General features: G+C 57.1%; 1 long non-coding RNA gene across 1 annotated transcript; it reads right to left on the bottom strand.

The window, feature by feature from the left end:
* Window positions 1-251: 251 nt before the first annotated feature.
* LOC308518856 lies at window positions 252-11,342 on the bottom strand. The gene is made up of 3 exons (XR_013995962.1): window positions 11,235-11,342; window positions 9,311-9,516; window positions 252-626 (listed from the first exon to the last, which is right to left on the bottom strand). It is a non-coding gene; the product is annotated as an uncharacterized lncRNA (long non-coding RNA).
* Between the last annotated feature and the right edge of the window lie 408 nt (window positions 11,343-11,750).

Here is an 11,750-nt window from a genome sequence, read left to right as displayed (position 1 = left end):
ACAATGTTGTGCAACCAGCACCCTCCTAGTTTCAAAATATTCCCATCACCCCAAGATAAACCCCACTCCCAGTCACTCCCCACCCCCTCTCAGCCTCTGGTGGCAACCACCCGTCTACTTCTGGTCTCTGTAGATTTGCTTGTTCTGGACAGTTCACACACATGGCATCATACAGTAAATGACCCTCTAGCCCAGCTTCTTTCATTCAGCAGAATGGTTTCTTATTTTCAGTTTTCACACTTTATTGGGGGCCACAGGGGAGGGGACCTCCTCCCTGTCCGTGGAGGGGTTCACAGTTTCTTCAGCCACTCCAGGCTTCGGCCCTGGGAGCCCCGGGGGTGGCTGGCCACACCGGGCATGTTCCCGTCATCTCAGGCGGGCACTGGTAGTTGTAGGTGTGACCTCATGGATCATGATGGCGGACTTGGTGCGGGGGCTGAAGCAGAGAGGCTCCCAATGGTGGGGGACGCAACCAGCAGCGGCTCCTTGGCCCAGGCATCCTTGATGAAGACGGCGATTCTCGCGGCCATCTTGGTCTCGGCAGCACAGCATAACGGCTTCTTTCTTTCTTTCTTCTTCCTTTCTTTCTTTCTTTTTTTCTTTTCCTTCCTTCCTTCCTTCCTCACCTGAGCATATTTTTCCCATTGATTTTTAGAGAGGGTAGGAGGAAAGAAGGGAGGGAGGGAGAGAGAGAGAGAAGAGAGAGAAACATCAATTGGTTACACATCTTGACCGGGATGGGAATGGAAGCCTAGACCATTCGGTGGGAGGGCCAACGCTCTAACCACTGGCCAGGGCCAGCATAATGGTTTTTGTTTTTTTTTTAAATATTTTTATTGATTTCAGAGAGGAAGGGAGAGGGAGAGATAGAAACATCAATGATGAGAGAGAATCATTGATCGGCTGCCTCCTGCACGCCCCCTACTGGGGATCGAACCAGCAACCCGGGCATGTGCCCTTGACTAGAATCGAACCTGGGACCGTTCAGTCCGCAGGCCGCAATGCTCTATCCACTGAGCCAAACTGGCTAGGGCCAGCATAATGTTTCCATGGTTCATCCACACTGTAACAGGTAGCAGGACTTCCTTCCTTTTTACAGGGAATAATATTCCACCGAGTGGATGGACCGCACTCTGCCTATTCATTCATCTGGGCTGTTTCCACCTCTTGGTGACTGCGAATAGCGCTGCTGTGTATATGCCTCTCCATGCTCCTGTTTGCACACCTGTTTTCAATTCTTTTGGGGTCGAGGCCTAGAGGTGGGATTGCCGGGTTCTACGATAACTCGATGTTTAGCTTTTGAGGAAGATAAAATTACGTTGAATAATACATTTGTTTCACACAACATAGCCCACATACAATCATGTCAACATGTAACCAATATGAACATTATTGCAACCCTTTACGTTCTTTTTTCCTTACTAAAGTCTTTGAAACCCAATGTGTATTTTTCACTCAGAGCACATCTCAGTTTGGACCAGCTGCACTTCGAGCGCTTGTGGCTCATGGTGACCATCCTGGGCCGCGAAGGTCCAGACCAGCCATGGGCAAACTACGGCCCGCGGGCCGCATCCGGCCCGCTTGAAATGAATAAAACTAAAAAAAATAAAGACCATACCCTTTTATGTAATGATGTTTACTTTGAATTTATATTAGTTCACACAAACACTCCATCCATGCTTTTGTTCCGGCCCTCCGGTCCAGTTTAAGAACCCATTGTGGCCCTCGAGTCAAAAAGTTTGCCCACCCCTGTCCTAGACTCTAGCCTCACACCTCACTCTCCAGTTCTGTTGTACCTACAGACACATACATCCTGTTATGGACTGAATGTCTGCCTCCCCTCCCCCATCATATCTTAACACCCAACCCCCAATGTGATGGTATTTGGGAGGTGATTAGGTCCTAAGGGTGGAGCCCTCATGAATGGGATTAGTGCCCTGATAAGAGACCCAGCCCGCAAGCGTGTTCAGTGGTTGAGCATCGACCTATGAACCAGGAGGTCACAGTTTGATTCCCGGTCAGGGTGTATGCTCGGGCTGTGGGCTTGATCCTATGTGGGTTGTGCAGGAGGCAGCCAATCAATGATTCTCTCTCATCATTGATGTTTGTATCTCTCTGTCCCTCTCCCTTCCTCTCTGAAATCAATAAAAATATATATATTTAAAAAAAGAGACCCAGCCCTGGCCTGTGTTTCTCAGTGGTTAGAGCATCAGCTAAGCACCGAAGGGTTGTGCGTTCAATTTCCAGTCAAGGGCATGTGCCTGGGTGCAGGAGGCAACCAATTAATGTGTCTCACTCACATAGATGTTTCTCTCTCCCTCCCTCCTTCCTTCCCACTCTCTCTAAAAATCAATGTAGAAAAGATCCTCATGTGAAGATTAACAGAAAAAAAAAAAGCGAAAGACCCAGAGAGCTCCCTCATCCCTTCCACCATGCGAGGACACAGAAAGATGGTCTCACCAGACGCCAGACCTGCCAACTGCTTCATATTGGACTTCCAGCCTCCAGAACTGTTCGGAATAAATGTCTGTTGTTTACCAGCCACCCAGTCTGTGTTATTCTGTGATAGCAACCCGAATGAACGAATACTTGTCTTGACCAGGGACCTCAGGCTCCTAATCAATAAGCTTGGAGTCAGATAGGGAGAACGTGTGTACGTGGACCCCTGGGGCTATCTGGCACTGGGTGTGTGCACGGCCCAACCACAGCAGCTCCTGATGCTATAAAAGCAGAGAACGTGACCTGACCTTTGCCTCCAGGAGGAGGTGGCTGCTGCAGAGGCCAGCATGCATGCCCAGGAGCCACCGCTGGCTCTCAGCTGCCTGTGGGCACCCTGGGTCACGGGTCACCCCCTAGGCTGGTACAGAGCCCTGGATCGGGGTAGGGGACGGTGGCTTAGGTCAACAGGGACTCAGATGGAGCTTCCACAGGATTGCTTTTTTGGGGGAATGTTTCCAGCTCCTTGGGGCAGACTGAGCCAGGCCTTGGGGCCACACCAGGCAGCCCTCTGATTCACTCTCCATGCGAGGACCCCAGAGTGGAGGCGGAGAGAGCGCCTTTAAATAGAGCACACCACCATCTGAGGCTGCAGGGCTGCTGGAAGGGAGCCAGCCGCCGCCCCTGACCTGGCCAGCCTCCCTCCAGATGGGGTTCACACACCACCCCCTCCCGCCTCTCTGCTTTCCCCTTCCGTTGCAGCCTCAAGCCGCCTGCCCTGCCAGGCCCAGGCTCAGATGTGCCGGCTTTCTGTAAATGTGAGATATAAAAAGAAGCGGGGAGCAGGCGCAGGGGTGGGCAATGGCCGCTGGCTCGCTGAGAGATGCCGCCCCCACACTGCCCAGCACGGCAAACACTCCCCCGCGGAGAGGAGCGGGCGTGCGCTTGCACGCAGACACTGTGACAAGCCGGCATTTCAAATCAGACATAAGGAGGCCAGCCAGCTGGGGGGAAGCCAAGTCTGACTTTGTAAAGGCCTCTCTCCTTGGCCGGAGCTAGGCCCTGGAAATTGCAGATTGCGTGGGATGCCCTCAGCTGAGGCGCGTCAAGCCTGCCCCGGGCTGTGACCCTCATGGAGGACACCGGGGCTCCGGCTGGCTGGCCTTCCCGGGCTCCGAGTGCCGGTGCAGGAAGGTGACAGATGCAGTAACATCAGGCACCTGTCCTTTAGCTGCCCCTCACCTGCCTCCAGTTCCACGCCCCCTGCTCCTCCATCAGCCGAACTGCGGCTCCCACTCAGCCAGCCCCGGCTGCCCGCTCAGGCGCCCACCTCCTGCCTCCGTCCACCCACTCTCCCCCGCACTCCTTTCACCCTCCAGCGCCAGCACTTTCTGCTGCTCCTTCAAGTGTACACTGAGCAGCTGTTCCAGGCCCAGGTCCAGGAGCTGGGGATGCCCGGCGCCGGCACCGTTCTCATCCTCATGGGCTCGGTCAGATGGAGGAGACAGAGCACGGCAACAGCGACATCAACAAACCAAAAAGAAAACGCAGGCAAAGGACGGATGACAGCTGGACCTGTGCTGTGCAGGAGCAGCTCGGAGCACCCAGGGAGGCCGACCTTGGAGGGATCTTCCAGGCCTGAGGATGAGGGGGCAGGTAGGAGAAGGGGGAGGGGTCCAGTTTGCCTCTTGCTTTCTGCAGGTCTCGTGTCCGCCTGACCCAGGCTAAGCCACGCACGTAGCACTGCGTGAATGAATGAATGAATGAATGTACCCGGCTCTGCAGCCAGCCGGGCCAGAAAGCGAACCCTGGCGCCCCCGCTCCTCTCCCCAGCAACCTCCGCTCGGCCTCTCTGGGCCTCAGGTTTCCGGCTGTAAATGATCCTCGTCGTAAAAACATAAATGCATCTGGCACTGTGCAGGGCAGGCCTTCCCTTCTAGCGCTTTCCCGGTTCTTCCCCCTCTGTCTCCAGCTCCCTGGGCCCCTGGGGAAGTGGAGCGCTCTGTCTTTAAGAGGGAGAAGGTAGGAGCCTCCCCACGCTGGCTCAGGGCCTCACTCCTCGGGCGGCCAAGCCAGTGCTGGGGCCGCTCCTCGGAACCACTCACACACTCTTGGCTTGGCCTAAATATATTGCAACCTCCGAGTCATCCCAGGGCCTAGACTTCCTGCCCGAGTGGGTGCCAAGGAAAACAAAAGCCACTGGAGGGAGAGGGTCGGCGACAGGAGGAGGAGGGAGAACCCATGGGGCAGGTCTGAGAGGTGCCTCGAGGGTCCTGGTGCTGATGGGGATGCTGGGAAAGCTGAGGATGCGGCGGGGGGGGTCTCCCCCACACTGCACCCTGTTTCTCTCCTCAGCTCAGCAGCTCTGAGTCACCATTCTGGCAGCTGCTGGCCCAGAGCCAGGCTGGGTGGGACCTGAGGGCAGGAGGTGGGTGGGGAGACCTACTTTAGCCTCTGGTTTCTCCTCCCAGCCCACAGGGGCCTTGGGTCTCAGAGCTCACACCCTGATCCACACCCAGTTAATCCCGGAATCCCCACGCCCTCTGGCTCCCAGGGCCCCTGCTGCTGCCCCTGCCCACCCCTGGGAACCAGGAAGGAAGAAGAGGACTGCCCATCTCCACCCGCTAGGGCTCTGCTGATGCTACTGCCCAGCAGGCCCCCCACCGGGGCCTGAGGAGCCACCACCCCTCCCTCCGGGCAGACAGTACTCTTCGGCCGGGGCTGTGGTCCTGCTGACCCCACTGACCCCTCCCCAAGATGCTGGAACCTGCCAGTTACCACTACCACCAGGACTCAAGGCAAATTTGGGAAAACACATCAACATACACAATATTATTTTGTAGCGAAAGGTGTGTAGAGGCAGGACAGTCAAGGCAGGTGAGGCGTCTGACATCACACACACACACACACACACACACACACCACACCCAGCAGCCACATCTGGAAACATTTTGCGTTGCCATGACAGTGGAAGGAGGCCCTACTGACACTGTTTCCAGCGAGACGAGGAAACTTTGGTCCTTGCCTTCTTTTCTTTTTTAAAATATTTTTATTGATTTCAGAGATCATGGGAGAGGGAGAGAGAGAAGCACTGATCAGCTGCCTCCTGCACACCTCCCACTGGGGATGGAGCCCGAAACCCAGGCATGTGCCCTTGACAGGAATCGAACCTGGGACCCTTCAGTCCACAGGCCGACGCTCTAGCCACTGTCAAACCAGCCAGGGCGGTCCTTGTCTTTTTGAGGGAAAAAGTTCACTCAAGAGACAAAGTGTAGAAAAGCGAGAATTTATTGACCACAGCAAAAATATAGCTGGCTGGGCTGCTCTGGCCCACTGAGGAGTCAGAGGAAAGGGGCCTTGGAGACGGGGCCAGGGGGTTAGACCAGGATGAGCTGCTGCTGCCCACTGCTCCCCTGGGTGCAAGTCTCATGGGGTCCCTTAGAGGTTGGGGGATATGTGCCTGTGGGGGAAGGAGAGGAGCAGGAGGAAGGGCATTCCTTGCTCCCTGGAGGGAGAGTGCACTGGGACCTTCATTTTCGGGGGTTTTGAAGTCTGGGTGTTTAGGGGAGGTCTTAGGGATGCATCAATAGAATATTCATCAGCTTTATGCTGATGTACCAACATGAGCTTTGTTCTCTTAATGTGTCTGTCCTTGGGTGTTGTTGACAAATGGTGCTTCATTGGATTTCTGTTAACTGTCTCCCTGAGATGATTTACTAGTAAACAGGCTAACTGCAAGGAGGGGAAGCCACCATGCACCAGGAGCAGGGGCCAGGTGCGCTAGGGCAGTGGTCGGCAAACCGCGGCTCTCGAGCCACATGTGGCTCTTTGGCCTCTTGAGTGTGGCTCTTCCACAAAATACCACGTGCGGGCGCGCACGTACAGTGCGATTGAAACTTCGTGGCCCATGCGCAGAAGTCGGTTTTCGGAAAGGAGATAGACGAAAAGCGTGTACAAGACGAGTGTGGATGGGAGAGTTGGGAGGGGTCGACCTCAGCGAATGTACCTCAATCAGATGGAGGACGTTTTTAGCAAAGGCCAGTTTAGGAGTACCCTAATTAAGTTAATAACAATGTACCTACCTATATAGTTTAAGTTTAAAAAATTTGGCTCTCAAAAGAAATTTCAATCGTTGTATTGTTGATATTTGGCTCTGTTGACTAATGAGTTTGCCGACCACTGTGCTAGGGTAATAATCCAGGACAATCCGAGCGTGTGTGCGTGTGTGCCTGGCTGTGTGTGACCCTCTGGGCCTAGATTCAGTTTAGTGTGTTGAGGTCAAGCCCACTCGCCACCTGTCGGGTCTCACCAGAAGCCGAGTCCATGGGTGGGAACCGTGGCCCTGGGGCTGGACCCTGGCTCCAGCTTTCAGGAACAGGGCTGGCTTTCATTGCAGGGGGACCACTGCGAGGGTAGAGAATGTGTAGACCCCTTCCTCCCACGGACGTCCGAGAGAGTCATGAGAAAGAGGGACAAGCTTGAGGCGTAAGGAAGGAGGCAAGGGAATTGGGAACACCCAGATGGTCCTGGGAGACACAAGAGGTGCTGCTGACTGTCAGGTCCCCAAGGGCCCCCCTCGCACACTCCCCCCTCCGTTGCCTCATCTCCAGGAGGGAGAGGGAAGCGCCCCCACTCGGTGGAAAGGAAAGCTTTGGTGGTCCCAGGGCACGCCCCTTCTCCAAGCCTCCGTGTCTGACCAGCTTCACACCCACCCCTCTGGGGAGGGAATGCCTTATCCCAAACAACATGACGGCACTTTGCAGATGCCAGTGCCTGTTTATAAGACAGCATCTGTGGGCAGTCGGAGGGGAGCTGGGGAATACGTGGAACTCAGTGCTGCAGACTTGAGCCCAAGGGGGAGAGGGTCCCAGGAGCCCGTCCCCACCCACACTGAGTGAATGCGATGCCTCCAGGGAGGCAGCAGTGAGTAATTGCAGGCTTGGCCTTCCCCCGGGCAAGAAGCCAAAACAAGGTTAATTCCGGAAGGGTGGGTCAAAACAGAGGCGAGAGGGAGGGCGGGGGCCTCAGGTGGAGGCCGGTTGGCAGTGGGCCGGCCTGCAGTCCAGGTCCAGGCCCCTCCTGGCCTCAAAAAGGACCCTGATTGGGCGGGTGGTGTCCGATGGGCCCTCCCTGACTGCCCTGGGGTCTAAAGGGCAAAGCACTGAGCTACTTCCTGTTCCAGACACCGGCCAGGGGGCCAGGCAGCAGCCTTCCCAGTCCAGCAATTTGATTTTGCTCAATAAATAATGATCACACACACACACACACACACTGACACACACACACTGACACACACACACACACACTGACACAACCACACACTGACACACACACAGAGACACACACACACTGACACACACACTGACACACACACACACTGACACACACACACACTGACACACACACACTGACACACACACTGACACACACACGCACACTGACACACACACACACTGACACACACACACTGACACACACTGACACACACACACTGACACACACACACACTGACACACACACACTGACACACACACACTGACACACACACACACTGACACACACACTGACACACACACACACTGACACACACACACTGACACACACACACTGACACACACACTGACACACACACACTGACACACACTGACACACACACACACTGACACACACACTGACACACACACACTGACACACACACTGACACACACACACTGACACACACACACACTGACACACACACACTGACACACACACACTGACACACACTGACACACACACACTGACACACACACACTGACACACACACACACACTGACACACACACACTGACACACACACACACACACACACACACACCACCTTTGTCCTTTTCACCTTTTCAGCCCCCTGGGGGAGCGTGCACAAATCGGCCCCTGGGGATGTTTTCATCTTTGAAAGGAGAGAAAAGATGTCAGAGTCACCTAGCAAGTGGGCAAACATGGTGGGTGCTCAGCTGTGGGCTCAAGGAAGGAACGAGAGAGAGAGAGAGAGAGAGAGAGAGAGAGAGAGAGAGAGAGAGAGAGAGAGAGGAGGGGGAGGGGGGGGAGAGAGAGAGAGAGAGAGAGAGAGAGAGAGAGCGAGAGCGCGCGAGCTGCCCGTTGGTGGCAGGGGCAGGGAGACTAGGTGCTCTCTCCTTATTTGTGAACAGGGGGTTGGTTGCTGGGTTTATAGAAGCAAAGATCCCTACCCACCCCTTTCTCCCACCCAAATCCAGGAGAGAAAAACACACCGACGGACTTTGTCTGATTAGATGTACCTTTGCCCGGTGCCTCAAGTCCTTCAGCGATAAAAGGGGGCTAGTGAAAGTGCCTGCTTTAGCTCTGACCCAGGCCTGCAGGAGGGTTGACTAAGTGAATACAAGCCGCACACAGCACCCAGCTGGCAGCCAGCATCAATACAAGTCTCTTCTTAGCACAGGGTGTGTCATCTGGTCTGCAGCTAACCGGAAGCCCCCGGGGCCGGATGCTGCCGCTCCAGCGGCCCTTGGAACACTCCCAGAGTCTTCTGAGGGTGCTTCTCGGGCTGGCTCGGTCAACAGAAGGGACTTGGCACGAAGCCTCAGTTAACACAGCTAATCCCCCAACTTGTCTTCCCAGGGCTCCACGAGGGAGCAGAGGTTTCCAAGATTCCAACTCAGCTCCCTCCAGCCCCTGAGGACGGCCCTGTGCCCCTGTCAGGCCCTTGGGAGAACTTCCCAGACTGTAGGGAACTGAGGCCCAGACCAGTGAGGTAGCTCAGGAGGGGGTGTGTGTGGGGGGGAGGGGGCGATTACCCCTGGGCAACAGGGCAGGGCAGCTAGGACGGTGTTGGCAGGCATAGCGGTGCCTGCATTTACCTGGGACACGTGGGTCCCCCGGCCCAGCCCCAGAGACCCTGGGGTTTCTCAGCGCTCAGAGTTGAAGGCGTCCGGGTGAGCCTCGCCGGGTCCCCTGGCTGCACACTCCGCGGCCTTGGAGGGGAAAGATCCTGGCCCTGGGCGGCCATGAGGAGGGCAAGGTCTGCATCCACATCACCATTTCCCATCACCTCTGCAAACAGCGCCTGGGACAGAAAAGGCTCTGTGTATTGGCCTGCTTTGTCCGTCCCCTCACCCCCCCCCCCCCCATCAGGCCTCAGAGGTGCTGCTCACAGCTGCCCCTCCAGGAAAGGGTTAACAGGAAGCGCCTGGCGCCCTGCAGCCAGAGAAGCCCATTGTTCTCCAGCAGCCGCCTCCCCCGCCCTCATCCAGGAAGACCCTGTGGGGAGCCCCTTCAAAAGGTCCAGGCCGGTGTCTCGCGGTGTCTCCGGGCTGCAGGCCAGCCTTTCGGGAGGCCGGGGAGTGTGGGCTCTGGAAAAGGAAACTCCTCGCAAGAGGGCCAGGGCGCAGCTGTCACCACCGAGTCTCAGGGGCTTTCCGAGTGAGGGGGGCTGAGCCCGGCCGCCCCAGGAGAAGCCCTCCCCCACAGCGCCCATCTGGAAGCCAGCGGCTTTGATCGTGAGCCTTTAGTAGACGAAGGCTCCTGTCTCCCCCCCCCCCGCCCCCCTTCCCCTCTTTCTATCCCCCAGCAGCGTCTCTGGGCCGGAAAGTTTCACACCCCTCCCCTCCTCCATCCGACTTCAGATCTCCTCTCCGCCCCGTCCTGTCAGCTTCTGATCAGCCCACGCTGCTGGAGGGGGCTGTGTGCTCTGGCGGGGCGGCCTATATTTGGGGGGCACAGGAAGGAGGGGGGCTGTGAGCAATTCCCTGGGAGACCCCGGGGCGGGGGGTGGGGGGGTGGGCAGGGCGAAGCCGAGCAGCTGGCAACCAGATGTGGGTGGAGAGGCTGAGGAGGAAATTAATTGGTGCCAGTCGGGTGGCAGGCGGGGAAGACAGGAACCTAGGGGGCCCAAGAGCGGTCTAGGGGCGGGCGGGAGGGGGGACGGTGAATGCTGAGATGATTTCGTAACTGACAGTTAACCATGTGCTGGTGGGGGGCGGTGTGATCTGGGGAGGATGGGCCAGGAGGCTGGGATGTCTGCTGAGAGGGGCGCCATCCAAAGCGGTCAGAGCAGGCCGGGAGCTGAGCCTGGGGCGGCCTCAGGCCTGAGTGTGCAGGCGGAGGGCCTTAGCCCCTGGCCTCAGCTTTCCGGAACACAAATTTGGGGAGACCTAAAGTCATTTTAGCACAGAATGGGTGGAATAACCCCTGAGGCCGAACTTCAGAAAGCAGATATAAAGTGTCCCCCTAAGAGCAACCCTGGACACAGGAGGGGGCGGTCTGGGCTCCCCTGAGCAAGGTGTGGGGCGCTGGGTTCCCCTGGACTCCGATGTGGGGTTCTGGGCTCCCCTGGACACGTGGAGGGTTTCAGCATCCTCCATGGCTAGGGCAAGTAGCATGAGTCTCAAACTCCAGCAACCCCCATTTTCCTTCCGCTTTTTTCGCCTTTATCCTGATTCTCAGCCCACCCCCAGCCGCGGGGCTCCCAGCGTGGTCTCTGGCTCCCCGCGTGGCCCCTGAGCTCCGCCCTCGTATTTGTAAAGGTGGGGGCGCTGCCAACCTCTGAAGGTCTGGGCAGAATCCGGAAGGGACCGGTTTGCGGGTGAGGAGCGTGGCCGGGCCCACCCACTGCACTGGGAATTCTTGCAAAGGGCTCCGCGCGGTGCACGGGGGGGGGGGGGGGGGGGGGGGCGGGGCCGGAGGGGGGCGGAGAGCGCGAGGCGGGGAAATGTGCATGTCCCGCCCTCCTGTAATGGACACCCAGGTCGCTCCAGCCCGAGTCCCGGCCAGTGACTCACTCACCCGAGCTCCCGGCCTGAGACTTAAATTTCCTGGTGGAGATCAAGTTCCCGCCCCGCTGGGCGGACAGCTAGGCCAACGCCGGTCTTCCCCCTCCCGCGGGCACCTCGCCCAGGCTCCTGGAACCGGGTAAACCGGTCTGGGTGCTGCTTCTGGGGTGGTCCGACCCGTGGCCCCGCCCTTTCCCAGGGCTGAACTGGGACGCTGTCTCTCCCCCTCCCCCTCCCCCACTCCGGCACAGAGAAGGGGGAGGGGAATCTCAGGATGGGGAACACACTAGAGCTGTCTCCTATTTGCTCTCCTTCAGGGCCTTCCTCTCTGGGCCTGAGTTTTCAGATCTATAAAAAAAATGGACGGCCCTAGCCGGTTTGGCTCAGTGGATAGAGCGTCGGCCTCCGGACTGAAGGGTTCTGGGTTCGATTCGGGTCAAGGGCATATGCCTAGGTTGCGGGCCGGCTCTCCAGGAGGGAGTGTGCAGGAGGCAACCAAACAATGATTCTCTCTCATCATTGATGTTTT

Source organism: Myotis nattereri, assembly GCF_964212035.1.
Source record: "Myotis nattereri genome assembly, chromosome: 5".
Classification (NCBI taxonomy): Eukaryota; Metazoa; Chordata; class Mammalia; order Chiroptera; family Vespertilionidae; genus Myotis; species Myotis nattereri.
Note: the sequence above shows the minus strand (reverse complement) of the source record. Positions and strands in the feature narration are given on the sequence as shown.